Below are 26,512 nucleotides of genomic sequence, written 5' to 3' on the forward strand. Positions count from 1 at the left end.
TTTTTTGCACAACAGGAGGATCTAACTAAACCCAGATCATCGTCGATTCTCCGAGAGGAGCTCAGGAGGAAAACAGGTCACTGGGAATTGAGGAATCCTCAAGAGTAGACTCATCACTGCCCTGTGAATTCCTGTAATCAATGAAGTTTCTTCCATTGTCTGTATAGTATTTATTTACCCCTTTGCATATACTTTGAAATTAATTTGGTTCTATGCTTTTATTATTACATGTAATGCTGCTGTCATCATTCTTGTACACATGTCCATAGGGTAGAAAGCCAGAAGAGCAATTGCTCTATCATAGATTCTACATAGTTTTGTATATGATTCCATTTTCTTGCCTTTGTTGACTTACTAGCTATAACTCTTGTTATTTCAGCAATTGCTTTAGGCTTTAGAGCAGACATCTGTAACTTACCACAGTCTGCCTTCAAGTGAAGTCATACCAGTTCACATTTCTCCCCTGCCTGCCTTTACACTTTTGTTGCCATGCATTTTACTTTGCATATGTTATAAACCCAAGGTTTATAACCATCCAAATAATAACAATCCAAGGTTATTACTTTTCCTTAAAATGTCCCATGTTTTCACCAGCCCTGGGACTGGCTGGACCCTGGCCCCGCCCACTAGCAGGCCAACACAAGTATCGGGACACCCGGAACCCCCACAGTCAGCTGTGTCGGGAACCAGCCCCACCCACCAGCAGTCTGACACCAGCTCTGGGACTCCTGGGCCTTGCAGCCAAACCCCAGGACCCAGCTCTGCCCACCAGTGGGCCAGCACTAGTAGTAGCCCTAGCACCTGGCTTTACCCACCAGTGAGCCAGCACTAGCCCCCGCCGCCCTCCCCATGGGGGTTCCACAGCCAGTTGCCTCTCGACCCGGCAGTGCCAAGTAGCGGCTGCAGATTCCAAACAAGGCAGGGCCTGACAACCAAAGAGACGGGGACCAACTAATCCTACCAGACCGTGCACTGCGGTCAGCCAGGCACAACAGAAGGATGCATGCAGCCCACATACAGGGCACCCCTAAAGCATATAGATCTGGTGATGAGAGGGGTAGTGTGCTGCTGGTACCCACAGGAAGTCCCCTACAAATGGCCACTTCTCCAAGGCCAGGAAATGTAAACAACCTACCAGACACATAGAAATAAAAAAAGTACCTTAGGCAAAATGAGGTGACAGAGGAATATGTTCCAAATGAAGAAACAACATAAAACCCCAGAATAACTAAGTAAAGTGGAGATAGGCTGTCTACCCCAGTAAAAGTTAGATTTTAGAGATGCAGAGAGCAGAAAAAAGGCGGTTCCCAGAGCCCAGGTCTGAATGCAGCTCATCACGCTTCACCACTCCCTGCCTGGGAGACGCTTTGGGCTCTGAGGCCAGGCCACGAGGTAACAGGCTGGGTTCCATCCTACTCTAGCTTTACCGCTGTGTGCAACAGAGCCAAGTCATGCTCTCTTTCTGAACCTCACTTTCCTTATGAGTCAGGGGCAGGCTTGGTTCTCAGCGGGTGATGATGAGTGGATCTGTCTACTTCCTGATCTCTGATGTGGCTCTGGGGGCTCTCCTGATAAAGGCTCGTTACCGGCTCCTTTCCCTCCCCGACCCGCTCAATTCGTGGAGCCTGAAATTCTTCATCTTCGTGTCTGGCTCGAGCCCCTGGTGCAGAGTTGAATTCGTCCTCTTTTCTTCTGTCACGCAAATCAAATTGTTTTGCAAGTGTGCTGGGGTGAGGGAAAGCCAAGGTTGCTTCACAGGGATGCATTTCTTGGTTTTCAGAGATGTAATACGTATCAGCGTGTAGAGGAGATTTAGGCACCAGATGAGAAAGTGAGGGGATTTCCAGATTTAAAGATAACCTGAAGTGGGCCTTCTCCTGTGCCCTCCTTGGAATGTCTGTGGTCTGGTCTCCAAAGTGACTCAGAGGAGAGAAAGGAGGGCTGGCTCCTAGTGCTGAGTAGGCTTCAGGTGGTAACGGAACTCCTCCTGGGTTTGGGGAGAGAAAAACGCAGCTACAAATTCTGCCACAACCCATCCCACTCGCCCCCTTTCTGGTTTTTAAACGAGAATGTAAGTTTCAGGGGGAGAAAAAAAAAGGAGGAGAAGGGAACGCTTATTTGTTTCCGTGCGGTTTCAAACCGGGGACCTTTCGCGTGTGAGGCGAACGTGATAACCACTACACGACGGAAACCAAGCGAGTACAAAGCCTTAAAAACAACATCCAAGGACTTCTCTGGTGGCGCAGTGGTTGAGAGTCCGCCTGTCGATGCAGAAAAAGCGGGTTCGTGCCCCGGTCCAGGAAGATCCCACATGTCGCAGAGCGGCTGGGCCCGTGAGCCATAGCCGCTGAGCCAGCGCGTCCGGAGCCTGTGCTCCGCAACCCGAGAGGCCACAATAGTGAGAGGCCCGCGTACCGCAAAACAAAACAAACAAACAAAAAAATCCAAGAAATGTATTATGTCTTGCCACAACTGGCCCACCAAAAAAAAAAAAAACGATCCTGGGAGCACCTGCGATCTCTCAGGCAAGTACACTGCAGCTCCCGAGAGGTGTTAGCTTAGGGTTCCTCACCTCCCGCGAAGCAAGGTCCCTGGGGCTCCCACAGTCTAGATTCAGGCTCCCACATCCAACGCAGGGTCTCCAGTTCCTCAGCCTAGCGCCGGAGATCAGGGATCCCCCCGCAGACTCTCCAGCTCCCTGAAGCCTCAGGAGCAGGGCGTTAGGTGCGTCTAGGCCTCAGGCGACCCAGCCTCACAGCAGCGTGGACACCGCCCCTCCAGGGCTGTAGACCCGCGCCTTGGTGGCCCTTTTCACGGAGCCGGCGGTCAGTGCGCTCCGCTCTTGGAAATGAGGGGTGCTTCGAATCCACCCAGGACCCATAGGAGTCGCCCTCGCCTCCCTCCCTCCCTCTCCCCTCCCACTCCACTCCCTCCCTCCCCTCTGCTCTGGTGCGCCTGACCCGCGCGCTCCTTCTTCACAAGCACTTTCGCAGCAGCACTTCTCCGGTGTCCTTTCCTGCAAAGGGGCTTCCTCAGGTTCCTGGCTCTGTGGCTTATTCTAGTCGTCTAGTTGAAGTCCAGTACTTTAATCACACTTTCACGTTTAGCAGGAACCGTAGCAAAGGCTGACGTCTCAGGTCATTTGGCTGTTGGAAAAACATCGAACATCAGAGCAGGGGAGAGCCGAATAAAACACCACCTGAAGCTCCTCTACAGCCTAAAGAGAACAGATTCCAGGTTTCTGAAGTGGCAAGAGGGGCCTCCTCACGAAGACAAAGCTTCCTCCTGTCCTTGGAGGACAGGTCCCGCAGAAGCTGGTTTTGAAGGAGATGCCAAAGGAAAGGAGCAACAGTGGCCTAACCAGTGATCTTGAGTTGAGATGTCTGTAAGTTACTCTCAAATGGTGTAGCAAATCATGTATATGGAGAGAGAGTGAGAAAGCAAGCATGGGAAAATGTTAACTGTGAGATTAGGTACAGAATAGACAATGTTAGTGTTTCAAAATTTTTGTATATTTAAAAGGTTTTATGTTTTTGTTTTCTTAATGAGTTTTTCGAAGTTAAGTCCCAGGTTCTCTTTGGATGAAAACTCCATATGTGAGACACTAGGTTTCCGAAATAAAGGAAGAAAAGAGTGGAGTGGAGGGCAGAAGCCCTGGTGGTTCATCACATTTCCCCTCCCCCACATGGAGGGTGCCTGGCAATAGGAACCCTGAGGAGGGTCTTGCATCGCCCTTCTGGCAAACTACCTCTGTTCGGGAAGAGGAAGATTTAGCGCAATTTAGAGCTTTCCTGACCTGGAATCGAATCCGGGCCCCAGCAGTGAAACGCCAAATTGTAGCTACCAGGCAACCAGACATAACAAACCTCCATAATTTGGCTTCTCCAGTTGAAAACTGTAAGAGTAAGGTTAGATTTTTGAGAATGGCAGAGCAGAAAAGGAGGCGATTCCCAGCGACCCGCGGCTGAAGGCAGCTGTGAAAGGCTCCCAGCCCTTGCGCCGCTGCTCATCACCTTTCACCTCTCCTGGGTGACGCTTTGGGCTCTGAGGCGAGGCCGCAAGGTAACTGGCTGGGTTCCATCCTGATCTAGCTTTAGCGCTGCGTGCGGCAGAGCCAAGGTCATGCTCTCTTTCTGAACCTCGGTTTCCTTATGTGTCAGGTGCTGACTTGGCTCTCGGCGGCTGATGAGCGATTCCATCTACTTCCTGATCTCTGAGCTCACTACAGGGGCTCTCCTGATAATAGCACGTGTAAGGACTCCTTTACGTGCCCCTACCAGCTGCAATTCTGGAGCCTGAAATTCGTCTACGTGTCTTTGGGTCGAGCACCCGGTGCGGAGTTGGGTCGGTCTCTTTTGTTCTGTCACGCAAATCAACGTGTTCCGCAAGCGTGCTGAGGTGGGGTAAGCAAGTGAGCTTCACAGGGATAAACTTCTTGTTTCCAGAGACAAAAGACGTGTCAGCGTGTAGAGGAGATTTAGGCGCCACATGAGGAGGTGAGGGGATTTCCGAATGTAAAGATAACCTTAACTTGGCTTTGTCCTGGGCCCTTCTTGGTCTGTCTGTGGCCTTGTCTTCAAAGTGACACAGAGCAGACAAAGGAGGGATGGTTGCTAGTGCTGAGCGGGCTTTCAGGCAATAAGGGAACTCCCCATGTATTTCGGGGGGATAAAAGTACAGCTGCACGCGCTACCTCAATCCATCCCACTCGCCCCGTTTTTTGGTTTTTAAACGTGAATGTTAGTTTCAGAAAAGAATCGACGTGTTTCCGCCTGGTTTCGAACCAGGGACCTTTCGCGTGTTAGGCGAACGTGATAACCACTACACTACGGAAACAGCTCTTTCTCAGGCTTTTAAGGACACTTTCAAGAACTGTATCTCTTGCCACGACTGGCCACAAATATTTTCGAAAGCAAAGGACCCTGGGAGCACAGGCGAGCCCTCAGGTAAGGAGACTGCAGCTCCCGAGAGGCCCTCATTTAGGGTTCCTCGCCTCCCCCGAAGCGAGGTCCCTGGGGCCCCCACAGCTTCACTTCCCGATCCCGCATCCAACACACAGCTATGCACCGAATGCAGGGGTCGCCACCGCGGACCCTCCAGCTCCCGGAAGCCCCAGGAGCCGGGGGTTAGGTGAGCCTGAGCCCCAGGCGACCTCGCATCCCAGCAAGGTGGACACCACCCCTCCAAGGCTGCGGACCCGCGTCTCGGTGGCCCTTTTCACGGCGCAGGCGGTCAGTGCTCTGGGCTCTCGGAAATGATCGATGCTTCGAATCCACCCGGGAACCATAGGACCCGCTCTCCCCTCCCTCCTCTCCCTCCCCTCCCACCCCTCCCACCCCTCCTTCCCCTCTGCTCCTTCCTCGAAAGCCCTTTTGTAGCAGCCCTCCTCCGGCGTCTCCCGGCAAAGGGGCTTCCTCAGGCTCCTGCCGCTGTGCCTTATTCTAGTGGTCTAGTTGAAGTCCAGTACTTTAATCACACTTTCACGCTTAGCAGGAACCGTAGCAAAGGCTGACGTCTCAGGTCATTTGGCTGTTGGAAAAACATCGAACGTCAACGCATTCCGAGCCGCGCTTCCCGGCCTGTACTGACTTCGTTTGAAGACCACGCCCAGCAGAAAGCCACGGAGGACGCAGGCGCGGTCCACGCCGATCTCACGGCTGTTCATTCCTCCCTCAGCGTACTTGACATTCTTCTTGAGCAACAGTTTTGTTTTACCTTTTACAAGGTCTGAAACGTCTTTTATTTGCCTTTTACAATTTTCCGGTTCAACAGGTCATGGAGAGCGAATTTTAACCTAGGAAGACAAAGAGGTAAAGGCGGTTTTCCCAGAAAGCCGGTGTCTGGAGGGGGTTTCGTGTTCACCTCACACACGGCCAGCAGGCCAACTTTCTTTTTGCTGAAAGACTTTAATGCAACGTCGTCTGTCTGTGTGTCTGTGTCTCCCTGTCTGGTTTCCTTTAAAAGTAAAGCGTTACAAGTTTGGGGAAGCACGTGTCATTTTCTCCAGTCTTTGTTTTCCTTCTTTCTTATTGTGGCGGTCATCGCGTTTCCTTCACACGTGAGGTTCAAGTGCTGCGACCCCGAGGAAGGCGCGGGCAGCGTGCGCACTGACCCCCAAGCCGCGGGGCTCTGCCTTGTTGCGCGTCGACTCCAAGTGCCATCGAGGGTGCGACCGGACTGCAGCATCCTCGCCAGCGCTGGAGGGCTGAGTCCCCAAAGAGGCGGACTTGAAAATAGCTTCAGATCAGGACATTTCATGAGGTTTTCCCCCTTTTCCCTCCCCTCCAGGTTCCAGTTTTCACCTCCCACGCGCAGCCAGAGGAACGGATTCGCCGTCTTTCGGTCGCGTCCGGCGCGCTGCCGTCCCACGTGGACAGGACGAGGGGGCGGTCGTCCTTTCCCCGACAGGGGAGGATGGACAGCGGGTCCCCGAGGGACCACAAACACACACCCGCGCCTCTGGGCCCCGCAAACCCCATCAGGCAGCCCCTGGAGCCTCCCTGCAGCCGCAAGGGAAGGCGCGGGCATCCAGAGCCGGCGAGAGAAGCGCGCTGAGGGCACCCGGCCCCGGCCCCGGCCTCGAGGACGGGCCCGGAAGAGGGACACAGCCCGGGAAAAAGCGCAAGGGTCGCCCAACGCCCCCATCCGAGGTTCAGGGTGAGAGAGCCGAGCGTTACACTGATTTCCCCGCCTTTATCAGGAGAGTCGTTTGCCCAAGTCCAGAGTCGCAAAAGGGAGGGACTGTGTAGGCCAAAGTCCACCTGGACTGAGAAGCAAACACGAAGTCCTAACTAACTGCATGTGGGGTCAGAGGAAAACGCTGCGTGAGAGACAACTCTTTGTCGGAGCCTTAGGACCTGGAGTTGGCGTCATCTAAGGCGGGAGAACGGCAGGCGCCGCAGGTAGTGAGGGGAAGACCCGGAATCCAGGTCTGGGCGCGCAGCCTTGTTTGAAAGCGTTTTCCGTCCAGCCGTCCCCGATCCTGCATCCGCCGGGAGTCTTTTATGGTGTTGGGGATCCCGGGGTCTCATCCCGCGCGCCTCCCCTACAGCCCCTGCCCCGGCGGCCTGCTCTCCACACGCGGTCGCCTGGCAAAGGGGTGGCTCCAGGGCAGTTCTGAGATACGGCCCAGACGGGGCAACTCGCTCGGGACTTGCGGCCCCGGCGGCCTCGCGGGCGCGTCCACTGTCCCGCAGAGCGCTCGGCCTTTCGCGTGGGGCTCCTCTTTTGGAGAAAGCAGGGAGGGAACGTTCTTCGGGTACAGTTCCTTGGAGGGAGGTGAGGCACTCAGAACAGGAGGGCGGGAGATAGTACACACTCATTATAGGCTTCCTACTGTCACTTATAAGTCTTTTTGCGAGCAGCTCCCTGGTGGTCTAGTGGTTAGGATTCGGCGCTTTCACCACCGCGGCCCGGGTTCGATTCCCGGTCAGGGAGATTTAGGTTTTGTTGTGCTGGTTTTTCTCCCTTCTTCTTTGTGGCATCTCAGCACCCAGCAATCTTCACTTCCTCCTCACAAGTGTTATGTGCCCCAAGGCGCAGATGCAGTAGATCTCTGCACTGAATCCTTAAGCCAGTAAGGTGGGCCCCAGGTCCGAGGCTTCTCCCAGGCTGGGAGAGGGGAGGTGTGATGAGCATCCCGGGCAGCCCCTCGCCTCCACGCCTTCCTTCATTTCAGATACCTACAGTCTCACTTTCAGGGTTCATCTAAAGAGAACTCGGGACCTGAGTATGAATTACTCCTTTAAAAAAACAAAACAAAAAAACCCACAAAACTTTGACACCTACGAAAATTTGCAAGAATAGTAACAGCATATATTCTTCAGCAAACGCACATTTTCCCACATTAGCTTTCTCAGTCTCTCTCCATGTACATAATTTGCTACACCATTTGAGAGTAACTTGCAGACATCTCAACTCAAGATCACTGGGCTGCTGTTGCTTCCTTCTTTGCCGTGTCCCTCAAAACCAGCTTTTGTGGCATCTGTCCTCTAAGGCCAGGGTAAGGTTTTGTCCTGGCGAGGAGGTCCCTCTTGCCCTGTTCTCTGCGGGCTATAAGAAGCTTCAGGTGGAAATTTATTCCGCTCTTCCTGATAGTGCAGGCCAGGCACACCTTGAGATTGTAGGAGGAACACGTCTATGCTGGTATTCCCCCCAGGACCTGCTGCCCTGTGGACTCTGCTTTGTTGCTTTGGTGGGCTGTGGAGTCTTGAGTCCACTGCCCAGTGGAACCACCTACCTTGGGAGAGACCCTTCAGGGAAGTGCAGCTGCCCCCTTGCTTCTTGCCTGGCTCTCTCTCCTGCTAGGATTTTCGTTTGTTTGTTTATAACAATTTACTCACTTCCCCTCTCCCCTCCTCCTTCCCCTCTGGTAACCATTACTCTGTTCTCTGTACCTATGTATTTCTTTTTGTATGGTTTGTTCATTCATTTAAATTTTTTTTAATTCCACATATGGGTAAAATCACATGGTATTTGTCTTTATTTACCTGACTTATTTCACTTAGCATGATACCCTGAAGTCCATCCATGTTGTAGCAAATGGCAAGATTTCTTTTTTTTTAAGGCTGAATAGTACTCCATTGTGTATGTATGCCACATCTTCTTTATACATTCACCTGTTGATGGACACTTGGGTTGTTTCCATATCTTGGCTATTATAAATTATGCTTTGATGTATGTAAGGGTGTATATATCTATTCCAATGACTGGTTTTGTATTTTCTGGATAAATACCTAGAAGTGGAATAGCTGGATCATATGGCAGAGTCTTATTCTTACTTTTTGCAGAATTTCCATATTGTTTTCCATAGTGGCTTTACCATTTTACATTCCTACCAACATTGTAAAGGGTTCTGACTCAACAAAAAGGTGAAGAATCTTTCTGCGGTGGGAGGATGAGGGGAGCAGGTGGAAAATTATCAAAAGTAGGGGATAATTCTCAAGAGCTTTCCAGAATTGTCTGTATCACTGCTGTCATGTAGGTGGCTGCCTTGTAATAGTGGTGCTTAGTCTGTTTTTTTAAAAATAAGATAACCTCATTAAATTTTTTAAAAATATTTTGGAAATGTCTTTTTGAGAATCTGGAGATTAGTAAGACAAGTTTCTGGCAGTACACAGCATTGTTCTACTCTAAATCACCCTGGAACTGTTAAGTGACTTTCATATATTTAGATTATTTAACATTTAATTACTGAATCCATGCTTTAATAACCCAGGTAACAATGGTGCTTGGTCTTAAATGGTCCTGGCTCCAGTCTGAGGCATCCTGATTTGTGGTTCATATTCAACTGTGCCTCTCCCCAACATAGGGTAGTAACCAAGCTTCTATATCCAGGATCCCAGAGGAATCCAAGGACACGCTTGATTTTTTTTCCCTTGTCCTTCCATAGACACCCTTGAGAAAAAGGATACATGAAAGTCTTTCACAAAAGCAGTTTCTGCCTGCTTTCCATCTGAGATACTTTCCTGTAAGAAGAACCAACCAAGGGAACAGACTTTAGTTGTCTTAAGGAAGCTTCTCTGTCTTTTATGCTTTCCTTAATCCTGAGTAAAATATCTCACTTGATGGCCTGTAGGTCAGCATAAATAAACAAATACACACATATGAAAGTAAATTAAAGACAGGAAACTAGATGACACAGGTATTGGGAAGATAGAAACGCAATTGCTCCCTTAGAAAACATCATTATCTACATCAAAACAAAGACTCTAAAGTTGAAAGAAGAGAAAGCAGAGTCAACATGGTAGTCTGTGTTTCCTGGTCCTTGGCTTCGCCCTGCACTATGTGGTGGCCCAGTGATGTGAATAATTGACACTTGGCTTCATGGCTGGTCTTCTGTCCAATTCAAACATGTAATCAAGGCTGACTTGGAACAGATTTTCACCATTTTAAAGCAGCCAAATGCCCTGAGACCTTCAGCCTTGGCTAGGGAACTGTTTAAAACATGAAGGCCTGGTTAAAGTATTAGACTTGAAATTTGATCAAATAGAACAAAGTGACAAGAGCCAGAGAGAGCTCCTATTTCTGAGAGAAAGGCAAGAAAGAGGCACTGGAATTGGAGAGGAATGACCTGGCAGAGTAATGTCATGAAGAGGAAGGAAAAGGTGGGGAAGGGGAGGAGTCCCACAGTTCCTGGCTTGCAAGGAGCTGTCTCATGCCTCTGATCTGTGCACGTCCCCTAGCTCCTGCAGCTTCCAGGAGCTCCAAGGTCCAAGCGGTGAAAACTTTCAGTTGGTGTTCTGTTCTCAAATCAGGAGTCCTGACTGAGATGTGGGATTCTGAATGCAGGTTGTGAAAATCCTGGGCCCTTTCTTCCAGGGAAAGGCAATACAGCCCCAAAGCAAGAGCCTATGGAGTGCTGAGCTCTCATGGAGATATTGCTCCTGGTGTAGAATGCAGTTGAATTTTGGACATCACATGCCCTAAATTTGGACACAGCAGGCAGCACTGAATTCAGAAAGGAGTGGGGACACTACAGTGGAGAGGTTGCCTCAACGTGAAAAATGTTCCCTCAAAAACTGGGTAGAATCACCTTTTTTTTTTTTTAAAGACAATGTACTTTTTTAGAAAGGTCATGTTTGAAATGCAAGAAATATAAGAGACATCTTGCATTCTTGGACTCCAAAGGAACTCTAGAGATAGATCTAAGCTCACTGAATTAAGCAAGAGCTGGAAACAAGTTTGGAGCACACCAAGCCTGCCTCCCAGGGATGCACAGTTACAAAGAACCAAATGCTGGCAACATAAGAAAACTACTTTGAGGGCAAATTTTACCTTTAATTTCCAGAGCTTAGATGAAAATATTTGTATTATGTCCACCACACTCTACTAATTAGGGCTTTTTGTTGTCAGATTTAAATGATAAGGGCAAAGAGGATGAGATAACTGCTGAAATGACAGCAAAACTCAACCATGTAGGGAATCTACCTGAAAAGATTCAAAAGGAAGCTTTGATTCCAGGTAGGTTTATGCCACCAAACCCACTTAGTTGGTAGCCCAAGGGACTGGTGACCCTGAAGTCTTTGTACCATACTCTAGAATGTGCCTACAAGAACCTAGGCTTGTGTCTCTTTCATTCTCTCCTCTTTCAAACTTCTCTAGCTTTGGGAGCCTGGGGAGGCTTCAGACATTGGAGACATGACTGAGGAAGTCATGTCATGGAACACATTTTGGGGCTCATGAGAACACCTGTTAGTTAAATAATTTCAAGGCTAGACTGACAGTCAACTGCCCTCCCATAACTTGTTCCTTACCTCCCTCAGAATGAAAGCTTCTGTAAATTCCATCTACAAACTGAGAAGTGGAAACATTACTTCTCTTTGGTGGAAGTGATATGTCTTATGGATTCAGAAGCCTCCTTCCAACCAGTTTTGACTGCCATTTCTCCTCAGCCCCATGGTGAATGCAAAGGCTTCCATTTTAGCTTAACACCCAGAGCTAACTTCACAGCTGCCAGCAGTGTCACTTCAAATTTCTCTTTGTAGGAAAAGCAAATATTCAAGTGTTAGTTTTCTAAGCTTTTTTTTTCTACAAAATACCCTGGGATGGACAAATTGCTCTTCTTTGAGTTGATGTCTATCCAGGGAACAAGCCTGTAGTAATGTCAACAATATCATAATTCTCCATTTACCTCCTGTTCCTGAGAGAGAGGGCCAGGGGCTTGAAGAAGGACATGCTGCAGGAGGGCAGGAATAAATGAAAATCTAATGAGAGGAAGTAGAAGGATGGTGAGGCAAGTGAGACAGAACACTGAGGCCTCCAAGGTGGTTCAAGCCTTGCCTTGTTTTGTTGAAAACCTACGTAGTACAAATGCCTGGTTTAATATTTGGGAGGAGGGAGTAAGATGTGTGTTTGAGTTTGTGGGCGTGGGCACAAGAAAGTGGCGTGGTAGCAGAAATCCAGGATGCTGAAGTTCCTGGTCATCTTTGTGTAGTGCCATTGTTCTAGGTTTAGCATTGTGGTAGTGACACCCTTGGTTAGAATTGAGTGATGATAAACGGAGTGGTTCCATATTATCTGGAATTGGATCTTGGACCCGACTAGATGTGAAATTATTAATGACCCTGATGTCAGAGACCACTTTCAGTTCATGGCATGCAGTAGCAAAACATTTTCTCAAATCATCGTCTGCAGACACCTGTATTTAGATACTCACAGAAAGTAAGGATTAGAGTGGTCAAATAGTTGCTGCCAGAGAACATTTTAGTGAAGATATGAGTATGATGGGTTGGTTACTTCCATGTAAACTGGAGGAATTGGGGAAACAAAATGATGAGCTCAAGGTTCTAAGTTCCTAGCTCAAGATTTAGGTTAGGGACCTGAAAGATTCTATAACCATATTTAAAACAAAACAAAACAAAACAACCTTCAAACCTTGTCTAGTAGTATCACTGTAGGCCCGAGCTCTGCAAACTAAACCTAAATTGAATTTTCAACATCACAGAATCTCTTATGTTAAAGTCAGGGAATTTATTAAGAAGGACTGGTATCATTGGGATGGGGTCTTATGGATAGATTCTGATGAAGGTGGGGCTCTTGAAACCCTAAATTGCCCCAAGCCTCAGGTTACCTGAGAAGCAGCCCTTCCTCCCTTGTTTGAGGAGGTTACATGAAGGAGGTTACCTCCACTTACCTGAAGAAGCTCGAAGGTCTCCCTGTAACATCTGAGTAGTTGCTTTACATGGGTCTGCTGATCCTCCTCAGGACCTACTGCTACCATGTATCAGATTTGCTTTGTATCAGACTCATTTTTTAGAAGCAATGACAGAAAATTTTCCAGCCACAATTAACATTATAAACCACTGATCCAAGGAGTCAAATGATCCTCAAGCACTATAAATATGAAGAAGACCACACCTAGTCACATAATAATTAAATTGCTCAAATCAGTTGGGAAAAACATCTCAAAAGCAGCCAGAGGGATAACTCATGCTACATACAGAAAATAAATATAATGTCAGATTTCTCATCAGAAGCACTGCAGCAAGTGAAAAAGACAGTGGAGCAACATCTTTAAAGAGCTGAGAGAAAAAAGTCAACACGGAATTCTATGGCTCCTATCCTCAAAAAAGTCTTTCAACAATAAAGGTGAATAACGATATTTACAGACATACAATTGCTGAAAGACTTCATCACCAGCAACCCAAACCACAAGAAAGGTTAAAGTAGTCCTCCAGGAAGAAAGAAACTCACATCAGAGGGAAATCTCCATATGCACAAAGGGATGAAGGACAACAGAAATGGTATCTGCGTGAAAAATATATAACCTTTTCCCCCTTATTATTTAAATCTCTTTAAAAACATGGGACAGTTTAAAGAAAAGTAATAACCTTGGGTTGTGGGGTTTATAACATACTCAAAGTAAAATGCAGGACAACGATAGCATAAAGGCAAGCAGGGGAGAAAAGTGAAGACATCACTTGAAGGCAGGCTGTGGTAAGTTACAGATGTCTGCTCTAAAGCCTAAAGCAGTTGCTGAAATAACAAAATAAAGAGTTATAGCTAATAAGCCAACAACGGGGAGAGAATGGAACCGTTTACAAAAAACCGTGTCTATCTCATAAAACAATTGTGCATCAGGCACTCTAACCATAGGCATGTGTACAAGAATGATGACTGCAGTATTGTTCGTAATAATAAAAGCATATAAGCAAATTAATTTCAAAGTTATATGTACAGGGCTCAATAAATACTAGTACAAACAAGGGACGAAACTTCACTGTTAAAAGGAACCCAGAGGGTAACAATGAGATGACAAAGTGACCTACCTGTTTCCTTCAGAGCTCTTCTGTGAGGATCAGTGATGATCTCGGCTTAGGTTCTCTTGTTATGGACAAGACATAGGTGAAAAGGAGGGTAACAGAGGCCTAGCTTCAAGTTTATGTGAAAGGATGTGCAAGACAGAAATAACTGCAAACCTTTTAATTACATCCTAAAAAAGCCAGGAGGGGCGTCTCTGACTGGGCTCGAACCACCTACCTTTACGATTAACAACCGAACGCGCTCACCGATTGCGCCACAGAGACACCTGAAGCTTACCTTCCCTCTCCCTGCTTCCCCACCTCATCCCACAGAGAGCAAGCACGCCTTCCACTTTAGGCGGAGCCACCCGCCTTTCGCAGGACAGTTGTATTGATTCCAAAGCCACGGAAAACCAGAGAAACTCGTGGGAAAGCCGTGCGTTGGGCGATGCCGAAGGCAGAAAGGCAGCCAAGCGTCCCCGCCGCACCTTGCTCCACACCCGCCGCAGATGCCAGCGCCCCGGAGTCGTCCGGGGCCGCGACACCCCGGGCTTGAGCCGAGTGGGACTCAAGGGAAGCTGAATGCCCCATGGGCTCATAACGGTTCTTTCGGTTCTTTGCTCTGCCTTCACCCGACAGTCTGAGCCACTGGCGCTGCCCTCCCTCAGCTCAGCCAAGGTAGGTGGGTCGGGAGCCGGAAGAAGGCGGTGGGGAGGGTTGATCAAAAGAGGAAATGTAAGGAGGAGGGAATGAAGCAAGGGAGGCAAGGACAAAGCAAAGATACTTCCCAGGAGACCTGATCTGAGGCACCGGCTGGACGCAGGGGAGATGAGAAATGCATCAGAAATGCGAAGGGAATAACGGAGGGAAGACGAGAGGGAAACTCACGAATACTTGCAGTTTTCAACAACAGAACAGCTAAATAATTGGAAGCAATTTATATTAAAAGTAGTAGCGCAAAAACTAGCCTCGCCGCCGGCTCAGTAGCGCGCCGTGATCGTATAGTGGTTAGTACTCTGCGTTGTGGCCGCAGCAACCTCGGTTCGAATCCGAGTCACGGCAGTGTTCCCCTTTTTTTCTGCGTTGTATCTGTTACCAGAACCACTCTTTAGTCACCAAACGGAGTAAAGTCAGGAGAACGGAGGTCAACCCAACAGTGCACTAGGCTGAAGCGCTCTGCACTTAAACCACGTCTCACCATTTAAGAGAAAATACCTAAAGATCAGGTTCAAGCTCTAAATGAAACTCGTGTGTGGCTTCGACGACGGAAATGATGTAGTCATATAGGGATTTTTGTTGTTGTTGTTGAAATATTTCAAACAGCAGTGAGCCTTTTTTACACAAAAAGAAACAGATTTTATTATTTTTTAACATCTTTATTGGAGTATAATTGCTTTACAATGGTGTGTTAGTTTCTGCTGTGTAACAAAGTGAGTCAGCTATGCATACACATATAACCCCATATCCCCTCCCTCTTGCGTCTCCCTCCCACCCTCCCTATCCCACACCTTTAGGAGGACACAAAGCATCAAGCTGATCTCCCTGTGCTATGCGGATGCTTCCCTCTAGCTATCTATTTTACATTTGGTAGTGTGTATATGTCCATGCCACTCTCTCCCTTCGTCCCAACTTGCCCTTCCCCCTCCCCGTGTCCTCAAGTCCATTCTCTACGTCTATGTCTTTACTCCTGTCCTGCCCCTAGGTTCTTCAAAACCTTTTTTTTTTTTTTTTTTTTTTTAGATTCCACATATATGTGTTAGCATACGGTATTGGTTTTTCTCTTTCTGACTTACCTCACTCTGTATGACAGTCTCTAGGTCTATTCACCTCACTACAAATAACTCAATTTTGTTTCTTTTTATGGCTGAGTAATATTCCATTGTATATATGTGCCACATCTTCCTCATCCGTTCATCTGTTGAGGGACCCTTAGGTTGCTTCCATGTCCTGGCTATTGTAAATAGAGCTGCAATGAACATTGTGGTAGATGACTCTTTTTGAATTATGGATTTCTCAGAGTATATGCTCAGTAGTGGGATTGCTGGGTCATATGGTAGTTCTATTTTTAGATTTTTAAGGAACCTCCATACTGTTCTCCATAGTGGCTGTGTCAATTTACATTCCCACCAACAGTGCAAGAGGGTTCCCTTTTCTCCACACCCTCTCCAGCATTTATTATTTGTAGATTTTTTGATGATGGCAATTTGACCAGTATGAGGTGATACTTCATTGTAGTTTTGATTTGTATTTCTCTGATGATTAATGATGTTGAGCATTCTTTCATGTGTTTGCTGGCAATCTATATATCTTCTTTGGAGAAATGTCTATTTAGGTCTTCTGCCCATTTTTGGATTGGGTTGTTTGTTTTTCTGATATTGAGCTGCATGAGCTGCTTGTAAATTTTGGAGATTAATCCTTTGTGGGTTGCTTCATTTGCAAATATTTTCTCCCATGCTGAGGGTTGTCTTTTCGTCTTGTTTATGGTTTCCTTTGCTGTGCAAAAGCTTTTAAGTTTCATTAGTTCCCATTTGTTTGTTTCTGTTTTTCTTTCCATTTGTCTAGGAGGTGGGTCAAAAATGATCTTGCTGTGATTTATGTCATGGAGTGTTCTGCCTATGTTTTCCTCTAAGAGTTTAAGAGTATCTGGCCTTACATTTAGGTCTTTAATCCATTTAAAGTTTATTTTTGTGTATGGTGTTAGGGAGTGTTCTAATTTCATTCTTTTACATGTAGCTGTCCAGTTTTCCCAGCACCACTTATTGAAGAGGCTGCTTTTTTTCCATTGTATATTCTTGCCTCCTTTATCAAAGATAAGGTGACCATATATGCGTGGGTTATCTCTGGGCTTTCTATCCTGTTCCACTGCTCTATATTTCTGTTTTTGTGCCAGAATCATACTGTGTTGATTACTGTAGCTTTGTAGTGTAGTCTGAAGTCAGGGAGCCTGATTCCTCCAGCTCCGTTTTTCTTTGTCAACATTGCTTTGGCTATTCGGGGTCTTTTGTGTTTCTATACAAATTGTGAAGTTTTTTGTTCTAGTTCTGTAAAAGATGCCATTGGTAGTTTGATAGAGATTGCACTAAATCTGTAGATTGCTTTGGGTAATATAATCATTTTCACAATATTGATTTTTCCAATACAAGAACATGGTATACCTCTCCATCTGTTTCTATTGTCTTTAATTTCTTTCATCAGTGTCTTATGGTTTCCTGCATGCAGGTCTTTTGTCTCCTTAGGTGGGTTTATTCCTAGGTATTTTATTCTTTTTGTTGCGATGGTAAATGGGAGAGTTTCCCTAATTTCTCTTTCATATTTTTCATCATTAGTATATAGGAATGTAAGAGATTTCTGTGCATTAATTTTGTATCCTGCTACTTTACCAAATTCATTGATTAGCTCTAGTAGTTTTCTGGTGGCATCTTTAGGATTCTCTATGTGTAGTATCATGTCACCTGCAAACCGTGACAGTTTTACTTCTCTTCTGATTTGAATTCCTTTTATTTCTTTTTCTTCTCTGATTGCTGTGGCTAAAACTTCCAAAACTATGTTGAATAATAGTGGTGAGAGTGGGCAGTCTTGTCTTTTTCCTGATCTTAGTGAAAATGGTTTCAGTTTTTCACCATTGAGAACGATGTTGGCTGTGGATTTGTCATATATGGCCTTTATTATGTTGAGGTAAGTTCCATCTATGCATACTTTCTGGAGGGTTTTTGTCATAAATCGGTGTTGAATTTTGTTGAAACCTTTTTCTACATCTATTGGATGGTTTTTCTCCTTCAATTTGTTAATATGGTTTATCACATTGATTGATTTGCATATATTGAAGAATCCTTGCATTCCTAGGATAAACCCCACTTGATCATGGTGTATGGTGTGTTGTTGGATTCTGTTTGCTAGTATTTTGTTGAGGATTTTTGCATCTATGTTCATCAGTGATATTGGCCTGTAGTCTTCTTTCTTTGTGACATCTTTGTCTGGTTTTGGTATCAGGGTGATGGTGGCCTCATAGAATGGGTTTGGGAGTATTCCTCCCTCTGCTATAATTTGGAAGAGTTTGAGAAGGATAGATGTTAGCTCTTCTCTAAATATTTGATAGAATTTGCCTGTGAAGCCATCTGGTCCTGGGCTTTTGTTTTTTAAAAGATTTTTAATCACAGTTTCAATTTCAGTGCTTGTGATTGGTCTGTTTATATTTTCTATTTCTTCCCGGTTCATTCTTGGAAGGTTGTGCTTTTCTAAGAATTTGTCCATTTCTTCCAGGTTGTCCATTTTATTGGCATAGAGTTGCTTGTAGTAATCTCTCATGATCCTTTGTATTTCTGCACAGTCAGTTGTTACTTCTCCTTTTTCATTTCTAATTCTGTTGATTTGACTCTTCTCCCTTTTTTTCTTGATGACTCTGGCTAATGGTTTATCAATTTTGTTTATCTTCTCAAAGAAGCAGCTTTTAGTTTTATTGATCTTTGCTATTGTTTCCTTCATTTCTTTTTCATTTATTTCTGAACTGATCTTTATGATTTCTTTCCTTCTGCCAACTTTGGGGGGGGGTTGTTTGTTTTCTTTGTCTAATTTCTTTAGGTGTAAGTTTAGGTTGTTTATTTGAGAAGTTCCTTGTTTCTTGAAGTAGGATTGTATTGCTATAAATTTCCCTCTTAGAACTGCTTTTGCTGCATCCCATAGGTTTTGGGTCATCGTGGTTTCATTGTCATTTGTTTCTAGGTATTTTTTATTTCCTCTTTGCTTTCTTCAGTTATCTTTGGTTATTTAGTAGTGTATTGTTTAGCCTCCATGTGTTTGTAATTTTTACAGATTATTTCCTGTAATTGATACCTAGTCTCATAGAATTGTAGTCAGAAAATACACTTGATAAGAGTTCAATTTTCTTAAATTTACCAAGGCTTGATTTGTGACCCAAGATATGGTCCATCCTGGGGAATGTTCCATGAGCACTTGAGAAGATAGTGTATTCTGTTGTTTTTGGATGGAATGTCCTATAAATATCAATTAAATACATCTTGTTTAATGCATCATTTAAAGCTTGTGTTTCCTTATTTATTTTCATTTTGGATGATCTGTCCATTGGTGAAAGTGGGGTGTTAAAGTCCTCTGCTATTATTGTGTTACTGTTGATTTCCTCTTTTATGGCTGTTAGCATTTGCCTTATATATTGAGGTGCTCCTATGCTGGGTGCATAAATATTCACAATTGTTATATCTTCTTCTTGGATTGATCCCTTGATCATTATGTAGTGTCCTTCTTTGTCTCTTGTAATAGTCTTTATTTTAAAGTGTATTTTGTCTGATATGAGAATTGCTACTGCAGTTTTCTTTTGATTTCCATTTGCATGGAATATCTTTTTCCATCCCATCACTTTCAGTCTTTATGTGTCCCTAGGTCTGAAGTAGGTCTCTTGTAGACAGCATATATATGTGTCTTGTCTTTGTATCCATTCAGCCAGTTGTCTTTTGGTTGGAACATTTAATCCATTTACATTTAAGGTGGTTATCGATATGTATGTTCCTATTACCATTTTCTTAATTGTTTTGGGTTTGTTTTTGTAGGTCGTTTCCTTCTCTTGTGTTTCCTGCCTGGAGAAGTTCCTTTAACATTTGTTGTAAAGCTGGTTTGGTGGTGCTGAATTCTCTTAGCTTTTACTTGTCTGTAAAGTTTTAAATTTCTCCTTCAAATATGAATGAGATCCTTGCTGGGTAAAGTAATCTTGGTTATAGGTTTTTCCCTTTCATCACTTTAAATATGTCTTTCCACTCCCTTCTGGCTTGCCAAGTTTCTGCTGAGAGATCAGCTGTTAACCTTATGGGGATTCCCTTGTATGCTATTTGTTGTTTTTCCCTTGCTGCTTTTAATATTTTTTCTTTGTATTTAATTTTTTTTTTTTTTTTTGCAGTACGTGGGCCTCTCACTGTTGTGGCCTCTCCTGTTGCAGAGCACAGGCTCTGGATGCGCAGGCTCAGCGGCCACGCTGGCCCAGCCACTCCACGGCATGTGGGATCTTCCTGGACTGGGGCACGAACCCGTGTCCCCTGCATTGGCAGGCAGACTCTCAACCACTGCGCCACCAGGGAAGCCCTGTATTTAATTTTTGATAGTTTGATTAATATGTGTCTTGGCGTGTTTCTCGTTGGATTTATCCTGTATGGGACTCTCTCTGCTTCCTGGACTTGATTGACTATTTCCTTTCCCATATTAGGGAAGTTTTCAACTATAATCTCTTCAAATATTTTCTCAGTCCCTTTCTTTTTCTCTACTTCTTCTGGGACCCCTATAATTCGAATGTTGGTGTGTTTAATATTGTCCCAGAGGTCTCTGAGACTGTCCTCAATTCTTTTCATTCTTTTTTCTTTATTCTGCTCTGCAGTAGTTATTTCCACTATTTTACCTTCCAGGTCATTTATCTGTTCTTCTGCCTCAGTTATTCTGCTATTGATTCCTTCTAGAGAATTTTTAATTTCATTTATTGTGTTGTTCATCATTGTTTGTTTGCTCTTTAGTTCTTCTAGGTCCTTGTTAAACGTTTCTTATATTTTCTCCATTCTATTTCCAAGATTTTGGATCATGTTTACTATCATTACTCTGAATTCTTTTTCAGGTAGACTGCGTATTTCCTCTTCATTTGTTTGGTCTGGTGGGTTTTTACCTTGCTCCTTCATCTGCTGTGTATTTCATTGTCTTCTTATTTTGCTTAAATTACCATGTTTAGGGTTTCCCTTTCACAGGCTGCGGGTTTGTAGTTCCCATTGTTTTTGGTGTCTGCCCCCAGTGGGTAAGGATGGTTCAGTGGGTTGTGTAGGCTTCCTGGTGGAGGGGGCTGGTGCCTGTGTTCTGGTGGATCAGGCTGGATCTTGTATTTCTGGTGGGCAGGATTGTGTCTGGTGGTGTGTTTTGGGGTGTCTGTGAACTTATTATGATTTTAGGCAGCCTCTCTGCTAATGGGTGGTGTTGTGTTCCTGTCCTGCTAGTTGTATGGTATAGGGTGTCCAGCACTGTAGCTTGCTGGTCATAAGTGGAGCTGGGTCTTAGCATTAAGATGGAGATCTCTGGGAGAGCTTTCACCTTTTGATATTATGTGGGCAGGTCTCTGGTGGACCAATGTCCTGAACTCAGCTCTCCTACCTCAGAGGCTTGGGCCTGACACCCAGCCAGAGCACCAAGACCCTGTCAGCCACATGGCTCAGAAGAAAAGGGGGAAAAAAAGAAAGGAAAAAAGAAGATAAATAAAATAAAATATATAAAGTTATTAAAATAAAAAACAAAAAGTATTATTAAAAATTAAAAAGTAATAAACAAAAGAAAAAAAAGAAAGAAAGAAGAGAGCAACCAAACCAAAAACCAAATCCAATCCACCAATGATAACAAGCGCTAAAAACTATACTGAAAAAAAAAGAAAAAAATGGACAGACAGAACACTAAGACAAATGGTAAAAGCAAAGCTTAAGTCTTAGCTTCATTGGACACTGCACACAAAGCCTAGGGCTCCATAAAACTCTGATTGGCTCATGTACAAAATTCAACCTCGAATTTTATCTTAGTTTCATTTGGAAGGGTCACTCCTGTCATGATCAAGGGTGGTACGAATGGCTCTCCTTTGGGGAGTGATCTGAATCTTCAGAATCTCCCTGCAACTCCAAATGGGATCTGGGCTCCAGACTTTATTTAAATAAACAGTTTACAATGTACTCCAATCCAGTCATCGTCTTCACTGGATTCTCTGACATCCGACCTCCAATTTTTACCCTAAAAGGAAATTATTAAAGTGTGTTCACAGAACAAAATACACATATCATTAATGGGCAGCTATTTGAATATTGAAATGTGTAATCATCACCAGGATCATGACATAGTAATTTTTTGTCATTCAAGCATGGCCCTCTGATACACCTTCCAGGTAATGCCCACCCATCCCCTGATACTTTAAACAATTCTGATGTCTTCCGTCTCAAATTAGGCTTGCTCTTTCTTCAAGTTCACGTTTCTGAATATACACGTTTCTATCTAGCTATTATCAAGCAACATTATTATGTTTTATATATATATATTTGTGTTTCTCACACCTTAATTTTGGTGTTAATGATAAGCATTACACTAATGTAAAACTATTTCACATATGATGAACATTGGGGTGGTTTCAAACTACAGCATTGGGAAAGGCTCATATGAATGCCTTTCTACTATAACTTGTGAATATGAGAATAAATATCCATTAAAGGTAAAGGAGCCATGGACCAAAAAATCGGCCAGGAAAGCAAAACCAGTGCCTTCTATCCTAGAGATGCTAGACTGGGGGGGTGGAGGGGCACAGCGAGGCAAGTCAGAGAAAAGTAGAATTTTTACTGCCATTGAAGGGCTTATCCTCTTCAATCATTTCTCCACTGTCCAAGGTCCATTGAGGGAAGAACCGACAATGGGAGCGTCACTCCAAAGTGGTTCAGTGCACAGATTCTGGGCTCTACTGGAGCATTTTCTGGGCATCTCTTCTGGGTAAGAGTGAACGCCGCAGGATTTCCTGCTGTTCCCTAAGGAGCAGTGGGAGAGATGCCTACCTGGCCAGGTTCCTGGGCTATGCCACCCAATCCCTCAATGAGGAGCTTCAGTTCCGGGCCCTTGTGTCTGCCAAGAGAACCAACAAAGAAGGTGTTGCCTCCTACCACCACAAGTGCTCTCTCTTCCTCTTGTTAGAAAACATTGATCCAACTCCTTTCCCTATCACTAGAGGTATGTTGGGACACTTCTGCTTATTGGGAGGGGTGACTTACACTCCCGAAGAACACAGCTGGAGTAGAGAAGGAGGCGGGAGAAGGGGAAGCCTTATGAGAGGCCATGGAGTTGGCTAGGCCTGGAAGGGAAAGCGCTGTTGGTCCCGGGAGCCTCCTTGAGAAGGCAGGCCTCTGGCCTCCATGTTCCCGGAAGCGGTACCTCCTTCTGACCTGCCCCAAAGGGACTGTGGAGCGCGAGGCTTCCGGGCAACGTCTCCCATGTTTTTTCACCACCCCTGTGGTGTGGCTTCTCTCTTGCTGGTGCCTGCCAGCCAGCGGGCCTCCCCAGCAAAGTGCCACACAGGGACACGGACACACAGACAGGACAGTCAGGAGGCTTGGCACAAGAAGCAGGACCCATCCATACACTTTGGTCACGACATAGGAGGGCCAGGAAGATGCGGCTGCTCACCGGAATTCCGAGGCAGTTGAACACAGTGTGGCGCGCTTCTTGCCCTGGGTCGGCGTAGCACAGTGAGGCATCACGGAAGAGACGTCGTCTGCCATGAACCAAGGGATATCAGGAGAGAGCGGCAACTCAAACCCCCGCCCCCCCCCAACCAGCACCAATTCCCTCCCACAGGTGGGGAAATCGCAGCCATCAGCTTTTCAGGAGTGCAGTGGATAAGCCTTACACCCTGGGGAAAGCACCTTCAAGATCATGACAACTCTTTTGTCAGGTAACTAGGGGAACACACCCTGCAGGCACCAGTGCAGGCTCCCACCCCGCCAGTGTTCGCTCAGGATCACCACCCTCCCCTCCACCCGCCCTTTGCCATTCTTCTAAACTGCTCTCCCCAAAGGAATTCAAGCGAAGACCCTCCAAACCTCTCCCATCCACCCCCACACCCTCTCATAAACCCACCCTCAGCCCGGCCCATCAGACTAACCACCTTTCGGCGGTGGCTCCTGAAGGAGGGACCCACAGCCTCAGCTCCGTCTCATCTACGTACTCTACCCGCTGCCTCTGCACACTTGGTCCACATCCTCTCCCCCTCCCTCTCCCTGGCTATCCTCTTGTCCTACAGTGGAAGCAACATTTGTCCCAATAGGTCTTCAGCGTGAGTGTCCAAGGGAAAAAGGAAAACACGCTCATTGTCTGGTAGAGACCACAGGGATTTTTTTTTTTTTTTTCGGTACGCGGGGCTCTCACTGCTGTGGCCTCTCCCGTTGCGGAGCACAGGCTCCGGACGCGCAGGCTCAGCGGCCACGGCTCACGGGCCCAGGCGCTCCGCAGCATGGGGGATCCTCCCGGACCGGGGCACGAACCCATATCCTTTGCATCGGTAGGCGGGCTCTCAACCACCGCGCCACCAGGGAAGCCCAGACCCCAGGGATTTGAATCAAGAGCAGTTGGAGAAGTTGCCTGGATCGCCATCCTTTTGGTATTCATTTTTACACCTACCTTCTGATTATGGCACCGATAACAGTTTTCCGTTTGTGGTAGTGAGATGAACTGAAAAGTCAAATTACTCAGGGAAATGAATATGACTCGAATGAGAGAGAATATGTAAACAATATATTCCATCCTCGCTCAACTGATGAGTGTGTGGAGATGGCAAAGGCCTGAGAGGCCGGGCACTGTCCGCTGATGCTGTGCCAGTCATTGGATCTGCACGTGTCGCCACTGGGAACACACTGAGCCTGGGTCTCTGTCTCCGAGAGCTGCCTCGGAAGGATCCACCTGCACCATAGCGACCGACCACCTGACCCTGTTTCCTTTTCCTGGAAAGGCTAAGCCAGGGTCGTCCTGGATCACAAAGGAAGATATCTTAACGGCCAGAAGTTATAAGAAAATATTCCTGACATTTTTATTCATTAGGGAAATGCACATTAGTACTATAAGGAGGTATCATTACACACCCTCCAGCATGGCTATATCTAAAAGAATTAGTACACCAAATGCTGACAAGAATGCAAAGAAACTGCAACCGTAGTTGCTGGTTTGAAACCATTCTAGGGCACTGTTTGTCAGTTTCTAATAAAGTTAATCTTGTACCTACTCCACGACCCAGCAGTTGCAGTACTTCCATGAATGCATAAGTATACAAAAAGATTGGTATAGAATATTTATCAATGCACCAAGAATATTCATTGAAAACAATAACACCAGAATTACTCCAATAATACCAAAATTAAGAAGTGATATACACAATAATATGGTTATGTTTAATGAACATAATGTTGTATGTAAAAAGCCAGATACAAAAAAATGCATTCATTCATTTGAATTTCAATAGCAGGCAACAGTAATTTCGGCAATAGACCTCACAATAGTAATTAACTAAATGAGATAGGGTAACAATTGCCTGGAAAGGGACTGAGTATATTTCTGGGATCATGGCAATTTTCTATAACTTGATCTGGGTGATGATTACGTTTGCTAAAATTCCACAACTTGTTAGTTTTTTTATACAAATTAGTGTATATATGTCAATCCCAATATTCAAGTTCATCCATTCCCCCCTCTAGGTTTTTCTCCCTTGGTGTCCATACATTTGTCCTCTACATCTGTGTCTCTATTTCTGCCTTGCATAAAGATATGTGCTTTTAACTCTACGTGAACTATAGTTCAAAACTAGTGACTGGTGAACGAAGGCAAGCTGGTGTAGACAATGAACAACTAGTTCGCATTTTACTGTAAACTCATTAAAAACTCGTTCTCCTTTAGTGTAACAACCCTCACTGGTATTTGAATTATCTTTAACAGTAAAACGGCTATGACCACACTATTTTATTAGTAGAAGATACAGACAAGGATCCTTGAGAGGTGGTATTTCAACTTTGGGGATATGTCCTGCTCAACAGTGAGACAAGGAACCGTCCTAGGTTTCGCTTTGACCGGCGCCCGCGGGTTTGTGCACTGTGGGATTTACTGCTCTTCTCACCGCATCGCGCTCGGCGGCCAGCAGTAAACTGCTCTCTGAACGCTGCTAAAGGGCGCAGCTGGTGCTGGCATTAAAAGCAAACCGAAAGACAGGTCATAGACACGAACTTGCTGTAACTTTGATTTGAACCGAGGCTGATGCAGCCACAACACAGCACTAATCACTGTACAGTCACGATGCACCAGAGGCCAACAGGTAATTTCTTTGACATAAATATTTTCACATTATTTTTGCTGTTTAATTCTTAGACACACATGCTCGTGCTTTTCTCTCTTTCACGCCCTTCTCCGGTTCTCCCTCCCTATTCAGTTACTTAACAAAAACAATTTTAATCTCTCAAGATCCGGCCTGTGCCTCACAGGCTTCCTGGGAGGTCTGTCTCATCCATGCCTCTGCTTTCTTTCGCTCCTTTTCACATTTGCTCTTTGGACCCGATCTCCCTCCCGCTGCAGCCAAGCCGACCACATCTACTAAACCGCTGCCCAGCTGGGGAGATGGTCGAGTGAAGGCGGAGCAAACGGGGAGCTGTCGCGGAACCCATCGGGCACGCAGCTTCCCTCCGGCCCCCCTCAGCTCAGGCCCGGGGGCGCCTCCGGGGCGCCGATATCTACGGCGGGTGTGGAGCAAGGCGCGGCGGGGACGCTCGGCTGCCCTTGGGCCTTCGGGATAGCCCGACGCACGGCTCCCCCACCGGAAGGAGCACGCTGCGTCGACTCCTCCTCTCCCGTTGTCCGAGCCTTTGGAGCCGTCGCCGCTGTCCTGCGAAAGGCGGGTGGCTCCGCCTACCTTGGGACTGCTTACGTTCTACATAGATGAAAGAGGATGCGTTTCCAAGTCTCTGTGGCGCAACCGGTTAGCGCGTTCGGCTGTTAACCGAAAGGTTGGTGGTTCGAGTCCACCCAGGGACGCCTTCGTGGCCTTTCCAATACGTAATTTAACGGTTTGCAGTTGTTTCTGCCTCGTACATCATTTCTATGTAAACTCAGAGGAAGGTCTCCGTTACTTTTCTTGTCACCCGTGTCTTGTCCACAGCAAGAGAACCTAAGCCAAGATCACTGCTGCTCTTCTGATCCTCACAGAAGACCCCCAAAGGACACAGGTCACCTGGAAT

The 26,512-nt window shown here is 46.0% G+C and overlaps 3 non-coding genes across 3 annotated transcripts; 2 read left to right on the plus strand and 1 right to left on the minus strand.

The window, feature by feature from the left end:
• Window positions 1-4,763: 4,763 nt before the first annotated feature.
• Window positions 4,764-4,836, minus strand: TRNAV-AAC (transfer RNA valine (anticodon AAC)). The gene has a single exon. It is a non-coding gene; the product is annotated as a tRNA-Val (tRNA).
• A 9,896-nt stretch (window positions 4,837-14,732) lies between these two features.
• Window positions 14,733-14,804, plus strand: TRNAH-GUG (transfer RNA histidin (anticodon GUG)). Its single transcript has one exon. It is a non-coding gene; the product is annotated as a tRNA-His (tRNA).
• Window positions 14,805-26,235: 11,431 nt separating this feature from the next.
• Window positions 26,236-26,309, plus strand: TRNAN-GUU (transfer RNA asparagine (anticodon GUU)). Its single transcript has one exon. It is a non-coding gene; the product is annotated as a tRNA-Asn (tRNA).
• Window positions 26,310-26,512: the final 203 nt, after the last annotated feature.

Source organism: Lagenorhynchus albirostris, chromosome 2, assembly GCF_949774975.1.
Source record: "Lagenorhynchus albirostris chromosome 2, mLagAlb1.1, whole genome shotgun sequence".
Taxonomy (NCBI): Eukaryota; Metazoa; Chordata; class Mammalia; order Artiodactyla; family Delphinidae; genus Lagenorhynchus; species Lagenorhynchus albirostris.